This window comes from Budorcas taxicolor, chromosome 5 (assembly GCF_023091745.1).
Source record: "Budorcas taxicolor isolate Tak-1 chromosome 5, Takin1.1, whole genome shotgun sequence".
NCBI classification, from domain to species: domain Eukaryota; kingdom Metazoa; phylum Chordata; class Mammalia; order Artiodactyla; family Bovidae; genus Budorcas; species Budorcas taxicolor.
The window spans coordinates 8,185,029-8,207,876 of NC_068914.1; the positions used below are offsets into that span (position 1 = coordinate 8,185,029).

Sequence of the window (22,848 nt, forward strand, 5' to 3'; positions counted from 1 at the left end):
GTCATGCCCAAGTTAAGCAGATAGGCATCCATTGGTGCTCCTGGGATGAATCTGTCCTACTTACTGAGGAGGAAATTGTGCTGCTGGCATAAAAATCAGATTTAAAAAACAATCCTCTGGTTGTTAGAGATCTATGAAATCGACATAAGAATTCAAAGAGACCATTCTGTCAGAGACAGGAGCCGTGGATTCTTTCTCTAGAATACGCTTTGTTTTCTGAGTGTAATAAACTATTAGATATGGTCTATGGCAGTTGGAGCTATCACAGTGAAAGGCACCCAGGTAATTTTTCCACCTTTCACTGTGAGCTAAAGTGGAATAAAGGTAATGAGGCAGGCTCTCTTTAGCACCTTTTCAAACCTGGCACACTGGAGTGTGTTTGGTAATTTTCCCTATAGACTGAGAACAAAGACTTCTGATACGTGGACACTTCAAATACCCAACAGGCTATGAAGAGAATTTGTTTAAGCAGACACATATTTTCATAAACTTTAAGAAATTCATTTACTGCACTTGAAATAAAGCAGGCATATTACTGATTCAATAATTGTACAAAGTCAGAAAATACTTAAGATGGAAGCACATTTGTGATGAAAAAATAAATTTCTGTTCTCTGAAGCTGCCCTAACATCATCATCTTTATTCAGAATTACTTGATCCACAGTGTTTTAATTCTAATTTTCCTTAATGATGAGTTAGGTGCTAGGTGCTTGCATGCATTCACTTCTGAGGACTTTATTTCCAACATATGTGGGAGATTTTAAGCACACTTCACTCTTTGTATCTTAATTTAATACGACAATGGTATCCTAGGGAGATTGCTGCTTTTAAGGGGAAGTGCTTTTGTTTTGTTTTGCTTTATAAGGAGTATTTGTGTGTGGAAAAGAAAATAGGGAAAGATGTTTGAGACTGTTCTAGTCTTCAACTGGTTTGCCGTGGCTTTGAGCCCACTCTGAAGTGCTCAGGCCTCATGGGTTACCATGAAAATTGGACAGTGCATGGCTTCACCCTGCCTTCCTATCAGCCTGCTGTAGATAATAAGGTGTGATGAGACTGAAGTAGCCTGGCTCAAGTTCGGAAACCCACTAAGGGCTGTGTGACTAGGTAGAGGCAAGCTCCGCTCCTTTGTTAAGGTGGTGATGTATATCCCTGCTAATTGGTGCTGGGTTTTAAGAAATAACAAATTAAAGTTTCCACTTAAAAATCACACATGTCACCTTGATAAGTTCAAATCCATCCAAATGTGAAGACAAAATATGCCTAGCTGGTAAAGTCAGTGAGGTGGACTGAATTTATGACACTATTAAACACATAAAGCAAAGGAAAAAATGTCTTAGGATGCACCTGTCTTGCATGATTGAGTTTGGCAGACCTTCTGACACTGTGATAAACAGCGTATCTTTTTTAGAAATTTCACGGCATGTTTGCTGTGTTTTGTGTTAGTTGCGGGGAGGGGTGAATTTTGAGACTGCTTTTTAAGATTTTTGCTCTCTTGAGAGATACAGGTATAAGAACAAAAGAAATTCATATAATAGAAGTTCTTTCTGCTTGTTCATCATAGTAAAGCATGATGGAAATAATAAAATTTTTAAAGTACATATGTAATCTTTAATGGTAAATACATTTTTTTAAGCATATATCTTGCCTTAATCAGGCTGAAAAGTGGAAGTGAAGGTTGCTCAGTCGTAATCAGGTTAATACTCTATCATTTCTCTACTATGCATTGGTTCAAAGCTCCACTGAATTCATTCACTCTTGTTCTCTGAATTTATTTATCCCTGGAAAGCCTTGCATCATGATAGCAATTTTATTAAAATATATCAACGTTCCCTGGTGTTCTTACACATAAGCCTTTTTTTTTTTCTTCCTACAGCTAGATGGCCAAAAAGTAGGCTCAGAATAGGAAATACAGCCACAGTGGATAAACAGGTGTGTAAAGAAAATGGGAAGAGTCTTACTGTCAGCAGAACAACCACAGTGTAAACTCAATCTCCCCTGGAGAAAGAAATGGCAATCCACCCCAGTATTCCCGCCTAGGAAATCCCATGAACAGAGGAGCCTGGCAGGCTACAGCCTATGGGGTTAGAAAAGAGTTGGACAAGACTTAGCAACTAAACAACAATGAAAACCCTGAATAGGGGAGACTGGCTCCTGGCAATGAAGTGACAGAAAGAAATCGCAGATTCTGAGCCAGGTTTAAAATGTCAGCAAAGTATCTCTCCTGGTGAGTTTCGGGGCCAGGCCCCTCACTTTCTACAGTGATAGGGCCAGTTGTATGGTTTCAAATGCAGACTTCACTTTCCTATTCAATACATCCTTCTAGTTTGGCCCTCATCCCCCTCCCACTTATTCAGCTGTATCTATAATAACAAGCCACCCGTTCTATTCACTTCCTTCTTATACACAGTCCCTGAAGAAAAGCCCAGCTTTAGAGAAAAGCTTTAAAAGGCAATCCTTGGACAAAGGAGAAGAGAACAATACTGACAAAGATGAGAAATTACAATATGCATGCTTGTCAGCTAGAAGCAAATACTTGATTTGTCTTGGGTGTTTAAACAGATGCAATGAAACTAGCACTCAACCTGGGTGCAGAAAACCCCCGCAAAGAGATTTTTTTTAATGTTTAGCTCAATTGCTGATGTTCCCACAAGAATGGGCATTCTTTGGCCAGCAAAAAGTGGTTACCTCGGCCATCAGCCCACATGGCTAACTTCAGACCATGCCCATCTGTTTTGTTACAATACTCATGCCAGTTTATTTCCTTGAACTCTTTTCTGAATAGTAACTATTAGAACTAATAATAATTATGACTTCAAGTGAAAATGAAAGAACTCTCACTTGTGACCAACAACCTCGCTATATTTTCAGATTATTCTTCCATTTCTCTCACTTACTCCTGTCAGGAGAGCAAAGAAAAGTGTAACAAAAACAACACACAACTGTCCCATTGGGGAACGGTACTATCCATCCTCTGATTTCCTGGTCATTTACTTAGTAATGGGAGATGTGATCATTGCTTCACAGCCTTCTTCTCCACTTGTACTCTGTCTTCACTGCCAGTCTCTGCTATTTACATGGATGGCTCAGCCAACATAAAACTTTCCATCACATCTTCCTCAGTTATATCATAATGCTCAGCTGTTGAGTTTATAGCCTTGTTCTCTGTTTAGTATTTGCATGGGTGTACTTTACACAAAAACTGGAAAAGGTCAGTTTTCATTCCAATCCCTAAGAAAGGCAAAGCCAAAGAATGCTCAAACTACCACACAATTGCACTCATCTCACATGCTAGTAAAGTAATGTTCAAAATTCTCCAAGCCAGGCTTCAGCAATACATGAATCATGAACTTCCAGATGTTCAAGTTGGTTTTAGGAAAGGCAGAGGAACCAGAGATCAAGTTGCCAACATTCCCTGGATCATTGAAAAAGCAAGAGAGTTCCAGAAAAACATCTATTTCTGAGTTATTGACTATGCCAAAGGCTTTGTGTGGGTCACAATAAACTGTGGAAAATTCTGAAAGAGACAGGAATACCAGACCACATGACCTGCCTCTTGAGAAACCTATATGCAGGTCAGGAAGCAACAGTTAGAACTGGACATGGAACAACAGACTGGTTCCAAATAGGAAAAGGAGTACGTCAAGGCTGTATGTTGTCACCCTGCTTATCTTCTATGCAGAGTACATCATGAGAAACACTGGACTAGAAGAAACACAAGCTGGAATCAAGATTGCCGGGAGAAATATCAATAACCTCAGATAAGCAGATGACACCACCCTTACGGCAGAAAGTGAAGAGGAACTAAAACGCCTCTTGATGAAAGTGAAAGAGGAGAGTGAAAAAGTTGGCTTAAAGCTCAACATTCAGAAAACAAAGATCATGGCATCTGATCCCATCACTTCATGGGAAATAGATGGGGAAACAGTGGAAACAGTGTCAGACTTTATTTTTTGGAGGCTCGAAAATCACTGCAGATGGTGATTGCAGCCATGAAATTAAAAGACATTTAATTTATGACCAACGTAGATAGCATATTGAAAAGCAGAGACATTACTTTGCCAACAAAGGTCCATCTAGTCAAGGCTATGGTTTTTCCAGTGGTCATATATGGATGTGAGAGTTGGACTGTGAAGAAGGCTGAGCACCAAAGAATTGATGCTTTCCTTGGACTGCAAGGAGATCCAACCAGTCCATCCTAAAGGAGATCAGTCCTGGGTGTTCTTTGGAAGGACTGATGCTAAAGCTGAAACTCCAGTACTTTGGCCACCTGACGCAAAGAGTTGACTCATTGGAAAAGACTCTGATGCTGGGAGGGATTGAGGGCAGGAGGACAAGGGGACGACAGAGGATGAGATGGCTGGATGGCATCACCGACTCAATGGACATGAGTTTGGCTGAACTCCAGGAGTTGGTGATGGGCAGGGAGGCCTGGCGTGTTGCAGTTCACAGGGTCGCAAAGAGTAGGACACAACTGAGCAACTGAACTGAAGTGAACTGAACTTTACACAAAGCTACTATATTCCTGTTCCCCACTTTAAACCCTAGGAATGATACCAGGAAGGAAAAAAATGAGCAAGCTCATGTGGTTATTATATTACATACATTCGTTTCAGCCATTTTTATACCTAGAGACCTTCTACTGCACATATTTGCAAAAATCCATTTTATATAATTTACAGAGAGAAATGCATGAAGCTTAGAAATGTTTGCTTCAGTTGTGGTATAGGGTCTGGTCTCTGCATGCATTTTAGAGAAATAATGCATGCTTCTTTCTTGGAAACTTGATTTAAACATAAAATTTCAATCAGCAGAAATCAATTAACTTCACAAGAGAAATGGTAGTGAACTGTATGGTTTGTTTCCTGACTGTGGCAACTTTTATTCATAGACAAAAATGGCAATTACTCTTTGATATTACAGGAAAGGAGTCACTTTGTCAGTGATACACAAGTCTGCCAATTTGTAGCGGCCTATTAAACGTTGATTTGACAAAAATAAAAAACACTCCCTCCAGGTATTCTTCTTTATCTCCTGCCAATTCTCCTCAGCCTCAAAGTCAGCCCTTGGTTAGGCAAAATGGAAAAATCATCAGGCATTTAAACTTTACATTTTAGATGCAGGGTAGTTTGGAGCTCAGCCTGGTTTTTAAATCTGGGATTGGCTATTTACTAGCTGCTTAGCCTTCCTCTACCTTCTTCCTTCTATCTGTAACATGGAGATAACAATAGTAGCTCCCTCCTAGAATTATTATTAGGAATAAATAATACTTGTTGTTTTGGTAAGCACTCAATGCGTGACAGTTTTTTTTTTTTAATATTCTGTGAATTTGAAATCATCATCCTAGCTATTCAAGTGAAAAAATGGAGGTTCACAAAAGTTAAGCCTCTTGTTTCAAAATCATACAGCCAGTAAGTCTTTGAACAAACTCAACTAGGGTTGACTTTAAAGTCCTTGTTTGATCTGTGGCACTTTCTGGCATTCTTCATGGAAATTGTATAGATACATAAACCATTGTTCATTCAGCTATCTTTCCCAAGATTAGTATTTAAAAATATGGTCCAAATATCTTGAAAAGAAGCCATGATTCATGGTTAGAAATAAAGACCTAGATTTAAACATTACTAGACAATTTCAAAATGTTCTTAAGCAAACCATGTCACAGAGGCTGGTTACTGATTTAAAGGCAAACTTCCTAAGCTTGGATTAATTTAATGGATATTCACCAGCTATGGGTGGGAAAGCTCTGTAATAGGAGTACCACTCTTAAAAATGACATTTCTTGATTGTGGACTGTTCTCAGTTTAAAAAAAAAAAAAAGGCAAAAGCACAGAGGATACAGTTTGACCAAGGTGAGTAAACTGCCCAGCACTGAAGAAATGAGGAGTCCTGAAGTTAGAATCCCAAACTAGGTCTCTATCTGAATGCAGATGTGTGCTGGAAAGACTAGAAACTTCTCAAGGTAAGCATCTGCAGCCCAGAGCTATAGGCTCAACAATTACTTATGATGTTAGAACCCATTCTCTTCCCTGCCACTCACTGCTGAGGCTGAGATCTAGGTTTTGCTATGGAGAATATTGTGACACTGATTAAGGTGTAAGCTTTCTTTAGCTGAATTTAGAACTTAATTAAGTGCTCTTATTTAAAAAACACTAATTAAGACAGCAAGATATTTAAGTTAACCAAAATGGGAATTAAATTTACCTATAGTCTAGCTGTAGGTACTGTCTTTCTAAAATCCTTTGAACTATAAATGGAAGATTAGATTTGAATTCTTTTAAACTGTAGAACAACAGCTGTCTTTGAACTCATGAAGATCTTCTGAAGTGTTATCAACATATCACAAATTCCATGGCTGAGGCAATTTTTGCCTATAATGTCACTTCTCTTACAACTATGATTATTCTTGCTAACAAAATTATACCTGCAATTTTAAAAATATATAAGGATTTTTTTTTTAATTTCCCTTTAACCAAGTTTGGATTGTAAAGTGGATGGAGCCTATTATACAGAATGACATAAGTTAGAAAGAAAAACACCAATACAGTATATTAACACATATATATGGAACTTAGAAAGATGGTAATGATGACCCTATATGCAAGACAGCAAAAGAGACACAGATATAAAGAACAGACTTTTGGACTCTGTGGGAAAAGGTGAGGTTGGGAAGACTTGAGAGAATAGCATTGAAACTAGTATATTACCATACATGAAATAGACCAGCCCAAGTTTGACACATGAAACAGGGCACTCAAAGCCGGCACACTGGGATGGCCCTGAGGGCTGGGGCGGGAGGGAGGTGGGAGGGGGCTTCAGGATGAGGAGCACATGTGCACCCATGGCTGATTCATGTCAGTGTAGGGCAAAAACCACTATGATATTGTAATCAGTCTCCAATTAAAATAAATAAATTATCTGAAAATAATAAAGTAGATGGAGGCAAATTACTTCATCGTGAGACTGATATGATTTCAGAAGTAAATTTGAAAGCATCTGCTCAAATTTAGGAGGTGTGCTGCATTCAGCTAATACTTGAGCCCTAAAGACAAAAAGGAAAAAAATGATTTCAAGTCTGATAAATTTTACATATATATATACATACATACACACACACACACACACACACATATATATATATATATATATGTAAACCATGTGTGTTCTCAACTGCAAGTTCCTTTCAATCATGTGTAAATATTAGGTACCTGGTCCAGTAGTCACCCATACACTTCACTGGTCAATTTTAGAACCAGAGAGACAGAACCTGTTTACACTGTCATCTTACTCTCATATATGGCACATTCACTTTTGAACACCTTTGAGCTCTCATGTTAGTTTGAATAATTTTTGGCTTTTATAGAAATTTCTGCCCCTATTTGGTCAAGAGCCTCACTTACCTTTGCTACCACATTAACAAAATTAAAACACATAGGATGGCATGAAGGTACTACACAGATTAAAATACATAGCAGTATTATCCAAAGCAGCCATGTGGGTAAAATAAAGCCATTCTATCTAATTTAGCTTTGGCTTTACTGCATCTTAAAAAAAAAAAAAACCAAAAAAAAAAAAACCAAAAAAACTCTTTTTAGGGTAAAAAGGTAAATTAAGAAGTAATTTATTGGCCTTCTTGCAGGAAGACTTCCCAAATTCAACATCACATTAGAGGTAGTACAGTAATAGTTGCCTTTATCAAGAACAAAAGGGTCATGGGGTAATAGCGACAAGCAGAAGATGGATGGATTTTTGCTTTATCAATTCAAATTAACAAAATGCTATGCTATTAATTTCCTGTATACACAAAATCTATCATGACAAATGTGAGATTCTCGTTTTCAAGGGAGGTAGCCTACTGTGGTGGAAAAGGAATGTCCTGTGGATGCAGAAAGACTCCCATTGCTGCCACTGAGAGACGTGACGGAGGCTGGTGATAGACCTCTCCACGGCGTCAGGGGCCCACCTCTAAGTGGAGTTATGAGTCTTGACTTAGTGTGTGTTCTGTACACATTGCATGGACCTAGATTGCTCCTCATCCTTATAAATATGCTTAATAGTAAGAAAATTTAGGTTCTAATATTAAATTCAGAGGAGAGTCATGCTCTCTTCCCCCACTTCTTAATTCAAAGTTCCCATGACTGCCTTTGATATTTCTCAGCCAACACCAGACCAGGATTTACCGTTACATTTACTCCCTGTGGAGCTTCCCAGGTGGCTTAGATAGTCAAGAATCTGCCTGCAATGTGGAAGACCTGGGTTTGATCCCTGGGTCAGGAAGATCCCGTGGAGAAGGAACTGGCAACCCACTCCAGTATTCATGCCTGGAGAATCCCATGGACAGAGGAGCCTGGAGGGCTATAATCCATGGGGTCATAAAGAGTTGAGCATGACTGAACAACTAGCTCATAGACTACTCCCTATGATCCCTCCTTCTTAAAATTTTCCTGTAAGATGTCACCAGGGCTTGTCTGGTGGCTCAGACAGTAAAGAATCTGCCTGTAATGAGAACTGGGTTCGATCCCTGGGTCAGGAAGATCCTCTGGAGAAGGGAATGACTACCCACTCCAATATTCTTGGCTGGAGAATTCCATGGACAGAGGAGCCTGACAGGCTGTAGTCCATGGCGTCACAAGAGTCGGACAAGACTGAGCAGCTAATACTTTCATTTTCAAGACATCACCAACATAGTGAGATTAGCCAATCACAGACTTTCTCTGATGTTTAAGGTTCAGCTAGTAGAAAACTCCTGCACTTGTCTCTCTCTACTCACTTGAAATTAGGAGAGTAATTGACTGACATGTTCAGGCTAGTCAATGGAAGAGAAGTGGCAATCATCCTTATCAGCTCACAGTTCAGCAAGAAATGTAAAACTGAGCCAGAATAAAACATTCTAAACTTACTATATTAGCCTGTTCGGGCTGCCATAACAAAGTATCATAGACTAGGTGGTTTAAACAATGGAAAATCATTTTCTCACAGTTCTGGAGCCTAGAGATCCAAGATCAACGTGCCAGCAAGGCCTGGGTCTGGTGAGGGCTCTTTTCTTGGGTTGCAGATGGCGTGCTTCTGCTACCTTGCATGGTGGAGAGAGATTGACCTATCAATAGTTCTCCCTTGTCAATCTCTCTCTTCCTCTTCTTCTAAGGCTACCAATCCTATCAGAAGAGGACCCTACATATATGGTTGCATTTAATCTTATTACCTCCTAAAGACCCTCTCTCCAGATCCAGTTACACTGAAATTTAATGCTTGAATGTAATGAGTTTTCAGAAGACACAATTCGGCCCACGACAGTTACTAAGCTAGGTAATTTATATCTATAGCATAGCAAAGACCAGAATTTGGATTCTCCCATGTTTAGAGTTTCCAGATAAAATATACAACACCCAGTTAAATCTGATATTCAAATAAACATTTTTTTGGCAATAGTGTGGCCCATGTATATACTTACACTAAAAATGCATTCTTTTTATTTGACATTTCAATTTAACTGGGTGTCCTAAATTTATTCTCTAGACCTGGCAGTTGTATGTAGATGAACTTCTGATTAGTCAAAGAAGAAAGAAGCATCAACAGGAACACCTAGATTAAAGTTAATGTATAATATTTTTGCTATCACTATAATTTGTTCTGATAAATTTAGCAATCTCTTGTTTTAAGTATAAGGAGCTTGGGGTATTATATTTATTTTTATCGACCAAGCAAGGAAGATAATGTGTTCACAGAGTCTGGAGGAGGCAAATTAAGGTTCTTAATTTGCTAGTTCTTCAATGGCCAAAACATTGAAAGGCTACTTTTAGAATGTGATGAACATCAAATGAAGCAATGCTGTTTGTAGATGTTAGGTACAGATTTGTGACTCAATTGTGTGGATCACTAGCTACCACTTTGCATAAATTCTGAATAAACTGTAAGAGCATCCCGGCCAGGAGCCCAAGTAAGACCAAAGGAAGAAGTATGGTCCATTCTTTCTCCTTATTTCTGCAACTCACTCTACTTAGGATCAGTTTAATACTGAGGCACTCACATGCTGTTGAATTTGAAAGGCAGTGAATAGAGATGTGGAACAGAGGGCAATGATACCTCCAATCAAAGACACAACATAAGAAGAGACTCCTCTGGAGGACTGTGAGGTCCTTTCTGGAACTGAATGCTTTCAGGAGACAGTGAGTGAATATTATATCAACAAAAGATCAAACGGGCCAACCTTGTTTCTTGCCTGGATACTGTGGGTGATTCCCTGAAGCAAAGCAGTACACAGCTTGATAAGGAAGAGTGAAAAGGAAATAAATCTGAGAGACAAATCTTATTTAAAAGGCATCTTTATGATTGGCATTATAAAGGAGAGAAGGAACTCATTAGCAAATGAACTGATAAAACCATGCACAGCATGCTTCAAAAAGAAGTGGGAATAATTATTGCCTAAGAAAGGGGGCAAAATATCCACACAATGGCATTCACAAATCTGTTTGTAGACATCACAGAGCAAGCTGCAAAAAGTCCCACCGCTTTCAGATTTAATTAAGTGAAGAAAGCTAAAAAGAGACTCATACAGTTCACATGCCTGGATCATAGAAAATTCTACATGAAACATGATTTAAAAAAAAAAAAAAAAGCCATTTTAGAAACCCCTAGAGTTTGCCAAACCCTCATTCAATAGCATAATTTTTCCTGTTTCTCGCAGGATATTGTACAATCCTCTAACAGGGTGCAGCATTTCTGCTGGCTAAAGGAAGTGGGCAGCTTTGATCAGAATTCACAATAATATATCTCCCTTGAGTGATAAATGATTTACTGCTGAGGATAAATGGATATAATCTTTCATTATGCATGACATTCATCAGCAACAAGGAAGCGTTGGACTGAATGGAAAGTGATTTCACATTAAAAGCCTCATGCAACTCAGACTGAGATGAAAGTGAGGTCCTGCCTTGAACAACAACAAAAAAAGGCAGACTTGTAAGTTTAAATGGATGCTCAGTCAAATATAATCGTTACTGTAAGTCTGGAAATCTGTTAGGAGGAAACCAGGGAGATATGTGACTAGATCAACCCTCAGTTTTGCACAAAAAAGCCCCAATTTCTTAACCATACTATTCTACTTACTGAAATGTATCATTAAGTCTAACTTTGCTAACTGCAAATAATGACAGAACCAGGTAGAGAGGAGTGGGAAGAAATGGCGGGTTGTGTAAATGACTTAAATTTCCATCATTATGGAAAGTCAATGCATCATAACTAAAATAGATAAAGAAAGAAATAGGGGCTTAATATATTATTTAGAGATACAAAGTTAACAACTAGGAAAATGCCAAATATTAGTGGAATGAGAGTGGGGAATTAGTGCAAAATGATAAGACCAAGGCTGGTGGCTTTTCATGATAAGCACACTTACATTTTTTGTTTGTTTGTTTATTGTGTGTGTGTGTGTGTGTGTGTATACACATGCATACTTACATGATGAAGAAATTTAAGTATGGAAGTAGAGCAAATTATTTAATTTTAAAAATGATTCCAGTTCTTAGCTTCACTGGCTCCATAATCCAGTTCTTACATCACATCTTCATTTGATTTTCAATAACAAGAATTTCCCTAATACTATAGTATATCTTAGAAACAAAAAGATATAACATGAAAGGCAATGTGTAAAGATGAGAAGGCAAGACTGGGAGAAATGCTCAAAAAAGACACATCTGATACAGAAGGGCTATCCAAAATCTACAAAGGAAGCTTAAAATTCTATATAAGAAAACAAACAACTCAATTAAAAAACAGGCCAAGACCTGAAAAGACATGTCGCCAAAGAAAATATACGGAGGGAAAATAATCATATGAAACAATGATCCACATTCAGAGTATCAGGGAAATGCCAATGGAAACAATGAGCTATGTCTACACTCCTTTGAGAGGGCCCCAAATCCGGAACACTGGCCACACCAAATGCTGACAAGGACGTGGAACAACATAAACTCTCATTCCCTGCTGGTGGGAATGCAGAATAGTACAGCCACTCTGGAGGACAGCTTGGCAGTTTCTCACAAAACTAAACCTGCTCCTACTATACACTTCTGCAATCATGTCCTTGGTATTGACCCAAAGGAGTTGAAACGTATGTCCACCAACAGCCTGCACACAGATGCTTATAGCAGTTTCATTCATAATTGCTACAACTTGGAGGTAATCAAGATGTCCTTCAGTAGGTGAATGGATAAATTAGCTATGGTACATCCAGACAAATATTATTAAGTACTAACAAAGAAGTGAGCTATCAAGCCATGATAACACATGAAGGAAATTTAAGTGCATATTACTAAGTGAAAAAATTCAATCTGAAAAGGCTACATATTTATGATTCTAACTATATGACACTATGAAAAAGGCAAATACTTTGGAGGCTGTAATAAATCAGTGGTTGCCAGGGGTTGGGTGAGGGTTAAGAAATTAGTAGGCAGAGTACAGAGAATTTTGAGGGCAGTGAAAATACTGTGTGTGATACCATAATAATGGACATATGTCTTAGACATTTATCCAAAACCGTAGAATACACAACACTGAGTGAACCTTAATGTCAATTATGGGCTCTGTAAAATTATGATGCCTCAATGTAGGTTCATCAGTTGTAACAAATGGAATACTTTGGCGGGGATATTGTTCAAGGTGAAACCATCATATGTGGGGCAGATAGTATATGGGAAATATCTGTATATTCATTTTGCTGTAAACCTGAAACTGCTCTAAAAATATAGTCTTCGTAAGAAACACACGCACACACATATATATAATCAAAATTCAGCTAGATGTTAAGTAGAGATTGGAACCAAATCTAAATGTTTCTTGATACTGTATTACTGTGGAGTTAGATGAAATATAAACAGCATTGAAACCAACCACCTCATTTTGCAGAGAACAATATTTAAAACAAAGATGGGAGACTTGCCTAAGCTATCAGAGATCATAACTGATAGAATAAGGATTAGAATACACAGATTCTATTTGTAAATCCAGTGCTCTTTCTGCCATTTCACATTTCCTACTGAAAAACAATGACATTCCTGAATCCATGTGCTATTTCTGATGCCCAACTTTTCAGTCACTCCAGTAAAAGTACAGGTTTTGTTGGAGATCAATCATCACAGTTCAAATGGCTAGAGTTCTAGTAACCAAGCAAGGTCTAAAGAAGGTGGTGACACTTCTGTCCCTAACTTGCACAAGATCAGATAGTGTATTATTCTAAACCTGAATGTCATATAGAAACTGGGAAAATAATACAATAACATGGGTGAGTCTGGGTAAGCTAGAGAAGGCATAAGATGGAAAGCTCTAACAGTGACATGATAAGATTCTTGACCTTTAATTAAAACAAAAGAAAATGCATCTGGTACAGGTAAGTTAACCAAAATTAAGAAACTATCCATAATCAGCAAATTCAATATAGAATTCAAAGGAATGTAATATCACAAGAGTGATCTTTTCCAGTCCTGTGGCCACTGCTGAGTTTTCCAAATTTCCTGGCATCTTGAGTGCAGCACTTTCACAGCATCATCTTTCAGGATTTGAAACAGCTCAACTGGAATTCCATCACCTCCACTAGCTTTGTTCGTAGTGATGCTTTCTAAGGCCCACTTGACTTCACATTCCAAGATGTCTGGCTCTAGATTAGTGATCACATTATCATGATTATCTGGGTAGTGAAGATCTTTTTTGTACAGTTCTTCCGTGTATTCTTGCTACCTCTTCTTAATATCTTCTGCTTCTGTTAGGTCCATACCATTTCTGTCCTTTATCGAGCCCATCCTTGCATGAAATGTTCCCTTGGTATCTCCAATTTTCTTGAAGAGATCTCTAGTCTTTCCCAATCTGTTGTTTTCCTCTATTTCTTTGCATTGATCACTGAGGAAGGCTTTCTTATCTCTTCTTGCTATTCTTTGGAACTCTGCATTCAGATGCTTATATCTTTCCTTTTCTCCTTTGGTTTTCACCTCTCTTCTTTTCATAGCTATTTGTAAGGCCTCCCCAGACAGCCATTTTGCTTTTTTACATTTCTTTTCCATGGGGATGCTCTTGATCTTTGTCTCCTGTACAATGTCACGAACCTCATTCCATAGTTCATTAGGCACTCTATCTATCAGATCTAGGCCCTTAACTCTATTTCTCACTTCCACTGTATAACCATAAGGGATTTGATTTTGGTCATACCTGAATGGTCTAGTGGTTTTCCCTACTTTCTTCAATTTAAGTCTGAATTTGGCAATAAGGAGTTCATGATCTGAGCCACAGTCAGCTCCTGGTCTTGTTTTTGTTGGCTGTATAGAGCTTCTCCATCTTTGGCTGCAAAGAATATAATCAATCTGATTTTGGTGTTGACCATCTGGTGATGTCCATGTGTAGAGTCTTCTCTTGTGTTATTGGAAGAGGGTGTTTGCTATGACCAGTGCATTTTCTTGGCAAAACTCTATTAGTCTTCGCCCTGCTTCATTCCGCATTCCAAGGCCAAATTTGCCTGTTACTCCAGGTGTTTCTTGACTTCCTACTTTTGCATTCCAGTCCCCTATAATGAAAAGGATATCTTTTTTGGGTGTTAGTTCTAAAAGGTCTTGTAGGTCTTCATAAAACCGTTCAACTTCAGCTTCTGCAGTGTTACTGGTTGGGGCATAGACTTGGATAACTGTGATATTGAATGGTTTGCCTTGGAGACGAACAGAGATCATTCTGTCATTTTTGAGATTGCATCCAGCGTGGTCCACTGGAGAAGGGAATGGCAAGCCACTTCAGTATTCTTGCCTTGAGAACCCCATGAACAGTATGAAAAGGCAAAATGATAGGATACCAAAAGAGGAACTCACCAGGTCATTAGGTGCCCAATATGCTACTGGAGATCAATGGAGAAATAACTCTAGAAAGAATGAAGGGATGGAACCAAAGCAAAGACAATACCCAGTTTTGGATGTGACTGGTGATAGAGGCAAGATCCAATGCTGTAAAGAGCAATATTGCATAGGAACATGGAATGTCAGGTCCATGAATCAAGGCAAATTGGAAGTAGTCAAACAAGAGATGGCAAGGGTGAACGTCGACATTCTAGGAATCAGCGAACTAAAATGGACTGGAATGGGTGAATTTAACTCAGATGACCATTATATCTACTACTGTGGGCAGGAATCCCTCAGAAGAAATGGATTAGCCATTATGGTCAATAAAAGAGTCTGAAATGCAGTACTTGGATGCAATCTCAAAAATGACAGAATGATCTCTGTTCGTCTCCAAGGCAAACATATGTGTTTTACCTAGGAGTAAATCAGGGAGAAAGTGCTATCAGAAAACACTTCTACATCTTGCAGTATAATAGATGAGCAATCTAGGCTCCTTGAAGACCTCCTTTACTGAAAGAACAGTGCTAAGAGATTTATAAAGGTTAGACAAAGTAATCTTCATGAAACTGATAAAAAAAAAAAAGGAGATGAATTGAACATTTTCTTAGATAAGGAGACCAAAGTTTTAGAGAAATTAACTTCTGTTCCCAGGACACAAGGAAAGCATGTGTTAGACCATGAATTTCACAAGTTAAACCAATACTAGGTCACATTGATTTCTCTACCCTGTATCGTGACTGTTCATATTGCATTATGTATATACTTAAAGTGCTTCATTTCATTAACTGAGGAAGAGAGGACCTATCAATTTATACTTACTGTACAGATAAAGATAAAAGTGAAACTAAGAGTTTAGTGATTTTCCCACAGTTATATCATGGCATAATTTAATTAATTAGAAAAAGCCTAAAAGAAAAATGTGTGACATTTAATGACCTTAGACTCAATAACATACCATCAACAGTCTAATCTCTTAGTTCATATGCTCATTCAAAATTAAATAGATTGAAAAAGAAAAAGTTGGTATATCTAAAAACAGAAACCTCTTGAAATACTTGAAACCAGGAGATTTAATAGACAACTGATTGAACAAGTGGAGAAAGGGTAAGAAGCTAAAGGAAGAACAACAGAGCCACATAGGATTGACAACAACATGAAATCACTCTCACCCCAAGACTGAAGGGACAAAGCCTGAGTCCAGGAAATGGACAGATCCAGTAGGTCTATTGGGATTTGGAACCCTAAATGAACCAAGAAACAGAGAAAATAGAAAGCGGGGGTGGGGGAGGACTAGGAAATGGAGTTCTGCTTTCCAATTTAGTGCTTCCTATTGGCCAACTCCATTCAGAAACCACTGGTCAAGAGAGCCTAAGAAACGTGGTTCCAAGGTACAGAGAACAGAACTAAAGAAGGGAAGAGTAGGGATGTAAAGTGAACAGGTATCTGACGGGATGGATTTTGCTTACAAACAGGGCATGCAGTCTACATAGCAGGGCTTCCCTGGTAGCTCAGTGGTAAAGAATCCACCTGTCAAAGCAGGAGACAGAGGTTCTATCCCTGGATCGGGAAGATTCCCTGGAGAAGGGAATGTAAAACCACTCCAGTATTCTTGCCTGGGAAATTCCACAGATAGAGGAGCCCGGCAGGCTACAATCCATGGAGTCATGAAAGAGTCGTATATGACTTAGTGACTAAAAACAATAACTCTATATAGCACAGAATTAGGTATATATCTACACATCCATATCTATATAGCATAAACACTCATGTAATTTAATACCAGCAGCAGGAGATCCTTATCCCTGAGTACTCTAGACAGCAGAAATCTTACTAAGCTTGTAAAACCTATACTATTAAGCCTTTGCATCAGTTTTCATTAGGAACCTTCCCAGCTCCTTCCAACACACACCCACCTCTAACACACAAACTCATGGGCAATTTACTGCACATTCATGGGCACAAATCCTCACATTCTCACTCGGTTCACAGTACCTTGGGTAGAATAATCTATCCCTCTGGGCACTCATTTCCTGCTTTGCCAATAGGGCTAATCATCCTGTCCTGGTGCACAAGAGAGAGCTATGCCTACTAATTTACTTAAAACTCATAAACTCTTTTGAAGATGAAAAGCTCTAGTTTTCTCATTCTGTTCCTTGGCTTCAAATTTAAAAAAGCTACATTATATAAAGGTTTCTGGGGGATTTATTATCAGATCTCTATCTGAAAAATAGTTGCATCACAATTACAACTTTAATGACCTACTGTAAAATTTCCCAAGGCTACACCATAATTAGTCCATTTTATAATTAGCACTTAAAAAAATCATTTGTCAGAAGTAAATAAGAAGTGACTGGGACTCCTGGAAGTAATCTACATTATTTGATGTAGAAGAGGGAGAAGTCATATTTATCAAGTACCTACAGTTTTTCAGATTCTGCACTAGACACTTTACATAATTATAAATTCCACCCAATATTGTTATGTCAGCATTGTTTTGTGTGGGGCTTTTAAAGGTGAAAAATAGAAGTTTGGAATGATTAAGTAATTTCATCAAGTCACAGTCTAGTAAGGTTTGAAGTTGTGGTTTGTGTCCAGGGCATTTTGCCAGTGACTCTTCATTGCTGAACACTGGACAGCTTGTAAATTACTTTTCCTGAGCCTACAACTGTCAACTCATGTATTAGAACCCTTAGTGTCGATAGTAACTTTTGCTATGAACAGAAAGTAGAAACTGTACTGTGAAAGAGAAATAAGCAGAATCAAGAAGACTGCTCTGCTTCTGGCAAAAAAAAGAAAAGAAAAAAGCCACATCTACAATAGGTTTACCTGCAGATAGCACCCTTTAATAGAGACATTGAAAAGAAATTATTTAGAAGAACATGTTGCTGAATGGCACAACTAGAGACAGTCTTCTCTGAGCGGAGGAAAGTACGATGTTGCCATCACACAGATGATGACAGCTTAGGACACTTGTTCTGGGAGGCCTTGATGTAGACAATGACCTACCAGTGAGTTGGAGTGGAAGGGACTAAGATGTTGACTCAGAGTAAGGAAAGATTATCAAACAAATCCCTACAAAACTGAAATGTTACTTCAGAGGACTGAGGACTCCTTGGCTGAAGAATTCAGTGTTCCTGCATACTCAAATTACTCAAAATATGCTCTGTTTGGAGACTATCTAAGACTTTTCCCTTATGCATAATTCAATTTTTTTCTACAAACCAATGAAATTGGATGTGTACAATGAAGAAGCAGCCGATGCCAAAACATTTGCTTTTACGGTATACCAATGTTTAACAATCATAATCATTGTTCTATATGAGAAATTATTTACCAAAGACAAAGCTCATAGTTTAGGATGAAGCATCAAAGAGACCAAACAACTTCTAGATGCAAAACTTACTAAATTTCAACACATTTATATATTTTTAAAGTACCATATTTTTCCCTTTATTATGATTAGGATTTGTTCTTGAATTTAGCCCACATTAACCAATAACAGAATGAGCAAAAAAGAAAAAAAAAAAACAGTTGCAATTTTAAAATATGTGATTTCAGATCACAAATTTATTTTAACTGATTAAATAGAAACCATTTTCCTGAATACAAATGTTTTAAAATATATTTACTTTAAAATTTCATAATTTGAGCATTTATATTCTAGTGTACACATCTTTTAAATTTCCTGTTACAGAATAAGTTATTTTAATGACCAGTCCACTAGTTGTTCTCTATGGATCCTTTAAATTAAATAAAAACACCTTTGCAATCAGTAGTAACCAGCTTCCATACTAATTTGCTTCCTATACAGTGCTGGAATATCGTGAACCTATGATTTATTTTTAATAGCTTTCCTCAATAATTGTAAGTGCCTTTCATGAAATTAATTACCTTCCATTTCATTTGGACAAAGAAAAGTTACTTTTATCAGGTGTCACTGAAGCTGACTTCAATTTTAGTTATCATCAGCAAAACACATTTAGACCTCTATGTCTATACCTCTCTTAAAGGTCTTCTATGAGGTGACCAATCACCTAGAAACGGGTGTATTCTGAGTCTCAAAACCAATGCTTTTGTGAAGAAGGCTATAAGTGATTCTCTCTCTCTCTCTGAGGTTTCCATCTGTCTTATTCCAAGGTATATGGAGGGGTGTGTGTGTGTGTGTGTGTGTGTGGGTGTGTGTGTGTGTATGTACGCGCATGTACATACTTGGGTTTGGGTGCAAACAACTACTTTCATGTGAAAGCATAAGTCTATATATGCATGTAAGTCTATATAAGCATAAGTCTATGATATATGTGTATTTAGCACTTTTTTCTGCAGTGGTTTGATAGTTGGTGGGATGTTGCTGAGGCTGGAAGCAAGGAACCCAGCTTGAGGTGGTTACAATTGTCCTGGCAGAACACCAGACTGTGTCGTCATGGTTCCCCATCCACAGTGGAAACCAGAGACTAGCTGATTCCCACCAGCTTTGCTGCTCTTTTTTAAAAAATTTATATATGTCACTTTATCTCGGTGCTATACAATTATGAGATGATAATGCTTCTTCTTAGAACATATACATGCTTAATTCCATTCACACGTTTACTTTTATGCTAATTATCTAAAATATTCTCTATTCACCTTGAGGTTTTCCTGCAGTTCTTCCTATATCACTCTTCTGCCAATTAATCAGGTTCTTGTATTATTTCTCTAAAGAAGTGCACATATGCCTTGGGACTTCTCAGGTGGCACAAGTTGTAAAGAACTACCTGCCAATGCAGGAGGCATAAGAGGCATGAATTCAACTCCCAGGTTGGGAAGATCCCCTGAGGAGGGCAGGGAAAACCACTCCAATATTCTTGCCTGGAGAATCCTACGTACAGAGGAGCCTGGTGGGCTACAGTCCACAGGGTCGCAAATAATCGGACACAACAGAAGTGACTTAGCACACACAAACACCAAAACAACCTCAAGTTCACTTTTATGTTTACATCTTAACCTCAAGTTCACTATTTTGTTTGTTTCCATGTCAACTTCCCAGTGACATTGAATCTCCTTTATATCAAAGATTTGACACAATTCTTTAAATATAGTAAGACTAATATTAACTGGACATTTGGAATGTCAATCACAACAAAACAGGCATTTAACACATATTAGTGTTAAGCCTCTGTCCTGCGGTACTTCCATCTTAACTTCCACTTACCTGTTGAGAATGGAAATGACAGCTAGAAGCAGCGAAGACGCAGGGCAGCTCTCTGGGAGGTAATGTACTTTCTGTTACTATAACTCACAAGCAGACACGGGACAACAACTTGTAAGGATGCCACTGGAAGAAGTCAAGATTCACACTCAGGTCTTTAAACTTCTGCATCTGTCCTTTTTCCTCACTCTTATAAAAAATTTAGTTTCATTATTGAGAAGCTAAATAGTGGTAAGGCTGCTGCAGGGCATTACAGAATGCGTTTCTCCATTCTAGCTGTTATTCAGAAAATCAAAGGTAAGCACTGAGAGTAAAAGGGCTACATCTTATTATTCATTTTGGCATTTAAGAATACTATGGAAATACTAGAGAATATAATTCATGGTGTTAGTAACAAGAAATGTGGACTTGTCTCAATGTCATGAGAGTGAGCCATTGATTTGAATGGTAGGAAAAGGAATCATTTAAATACACTTATGAGCTAGGGACTTCCCTAACTCTGTGTGCCCAATACAGGGAGCTTGGGTCCCATCCCTGATCAGGGAACTAGATCCCGCACGTCACAACTAAGACATGGTGCAGCCAAATAAACAAATATTAAAAATAAATAAATAAATGTACTTAAGAGCTCATTAATAACAACTGTATACGTTGATAACTTAAAAAACCCTTCTCAGACATAGTATGATGTTCTTCCTATTAGACTATCTATAAATGACATCACTTCCTGTTTATACTGGGTTATTTTCTGACCTTGTGTGAAACCCTAATCTTTTAATTAGAGCATGATATAGTCCATATCCAGGGATAATCAAAGGTAATCCTAGTTAAACTGAAAAGTATAGGGCATGTTTTACATGAGACAAAGAATTGATGTAAATTAGAAGAAAAAATATTTTTGGCACTTAGGAAGAATATACATAAATGCAAAGAAAAATAATTAATAAAGAAACATAAGGCATGGTAACCTTCACAATCTGCTTTTTTTGTCCCTGAAATGGAGTTGGTTGTGCAGCTGCTCACAGCAGGCATCTTAGTGTGGGAAGGAAAGTTCACTTTGTCAGAGAAGACTTCCATTTTCATTTTCAGGGGGAAAAAAAAGTGCAAGTTGAAATGCCTACTGTTTTTCAGAAGTAAGAATCAAGAGATAGAATACTAAACAAATCTAAACCGTGACAAACCTTAGTGTAGCCATATCCACTTGATGGGTCTGGTGTAAAGGCTCAGCTTTAACACTAGCCAGTCATAAAATACAATTAATTTTTTTTTTTTAATTTCACAGGGAACTCCATACTGGTCCCTAGTCCTTCAATGATGCTTCATGAAAAACAAGGGGCACAGTGGTAAAGAATCTGCCTGCCAATGCAGGAGACTCAAAGACGTGGGTTCGATCACTGGGTCTGGAAAATCCCCAAGAGTAGGAAATGGCAACACACTCCAGTATTCTTGCCTGGAAAATCTCATGGACAGAAGAGCCTGGCGGGCTACAGTCCATGGGGTTATAAATAGCCAGACACAACTGAGAAGAGTGCAAGCATGCACACACACACACAAAAGGAAAAACACAAGGCCCCCAGTATGGACTCAATAAATTCTATGCACTAGAATTCTTTTGGATATTCTTAGCAATTTTCATGCCCAATGCACTGTGAGAACAGTTTAATTTCTTTATGTAAGTTTTCTCATTTGAGAGAAACACTCATAGTCAGGGGTGTTATATCCTTGAATGGCTCCAACATCCTTTCTCTTTAATTCTAAATTGTTAGTGGATTATGGGGAATAGTGTCTAAACTGTTGCAACACTTTTTCAGAACAACATAAAATAAAATTAAGTGTTCATGCTTCTTATGACCCAGAGGTTCCATGTTTTTGCTTAATATAAGCCCACAAAGGAATTCTCATACTTATGCAGAAGATAATATGCAAGGATGTTAATAGCAGCATTTATTTTAATTGTGATAATTAGAAGCAGTCAAAATGGCCATCAAATGGATATGTATAAATAAAGATAGATTGTTCCAAATTATAATGAAACAGAAGCCTACTGTAAAAGTGAAAGAACTCTTTTTAGGTCAAGATGCGTGGAGTTCTTGTTTCAAAAATTCCTCTGCTTAAAATAATTATACACAGTGGTTACAATAAAAAAATAAAAATCTAAAAGCAGCTTCTAATCTGAATATCAGAAAAGGAAGAGACATTCAGAGCATGAATGGTTCTGCAACCATGGACTTGCCAGGTTCAGGATCCAAGTGCAGGTTCTGTAAGTCTAGACTTCACCTCCTTCAGGAAAAAGGGCTGAAAGTGACTTCACAGAACAGAGGGAAAGATTCAGGCTCCTTGCTTGATACTTGGGGACCATAATATATGGATAGTACCCCTCCAAAGAGAAGCAGCTTAAAAAACTGCTGCTGAGGAAGAAAAAAAAAAAGCCTGAGATTATAACCCTAGAGTAGCACCATACTATAGAACTGTCTGTCTGTCTGTGATGATGGGAAGAGCTGCCCATTAAAGCATCCATTAGACACAATGGCCAGTGTTACTGGGAAACTGGATGTTAAATATCATTTAATTTAGCTGGTTGGAAATTAAATAGTCACAAGTACTTAGCGGCTACCTGTTAGTGGACAATATTGTTCTAAGGAATAAAAACGTCTAGGGAGAATAAAGAACATGGACATGGAACTCATGAGCTGATTACAGATTTATGCTGGTTTGGGCACTGAATCTGCTGCTGCTGCTGCCAAGTTACTTCAGTCGTGTCCGACTCTGTGTGACCCCATAGACGGCAGCCCACCA

The 22,848-nt window shown here is 38.1% G+C and overlaps 1 protein-coding gene across 1 annotated transcript in view; it reads right to left on the reverse strand.

Annotated features, from left to right (window-relative positions):
* Nucleotides 1-22,848, reverse strand: part of NRG3 (neuregulin 3) — a 1,234,309-nt gene that overhangs the window by 312,219 nt on the left and 899,242 nt on the right. The window lies entirely within an intron of this gene.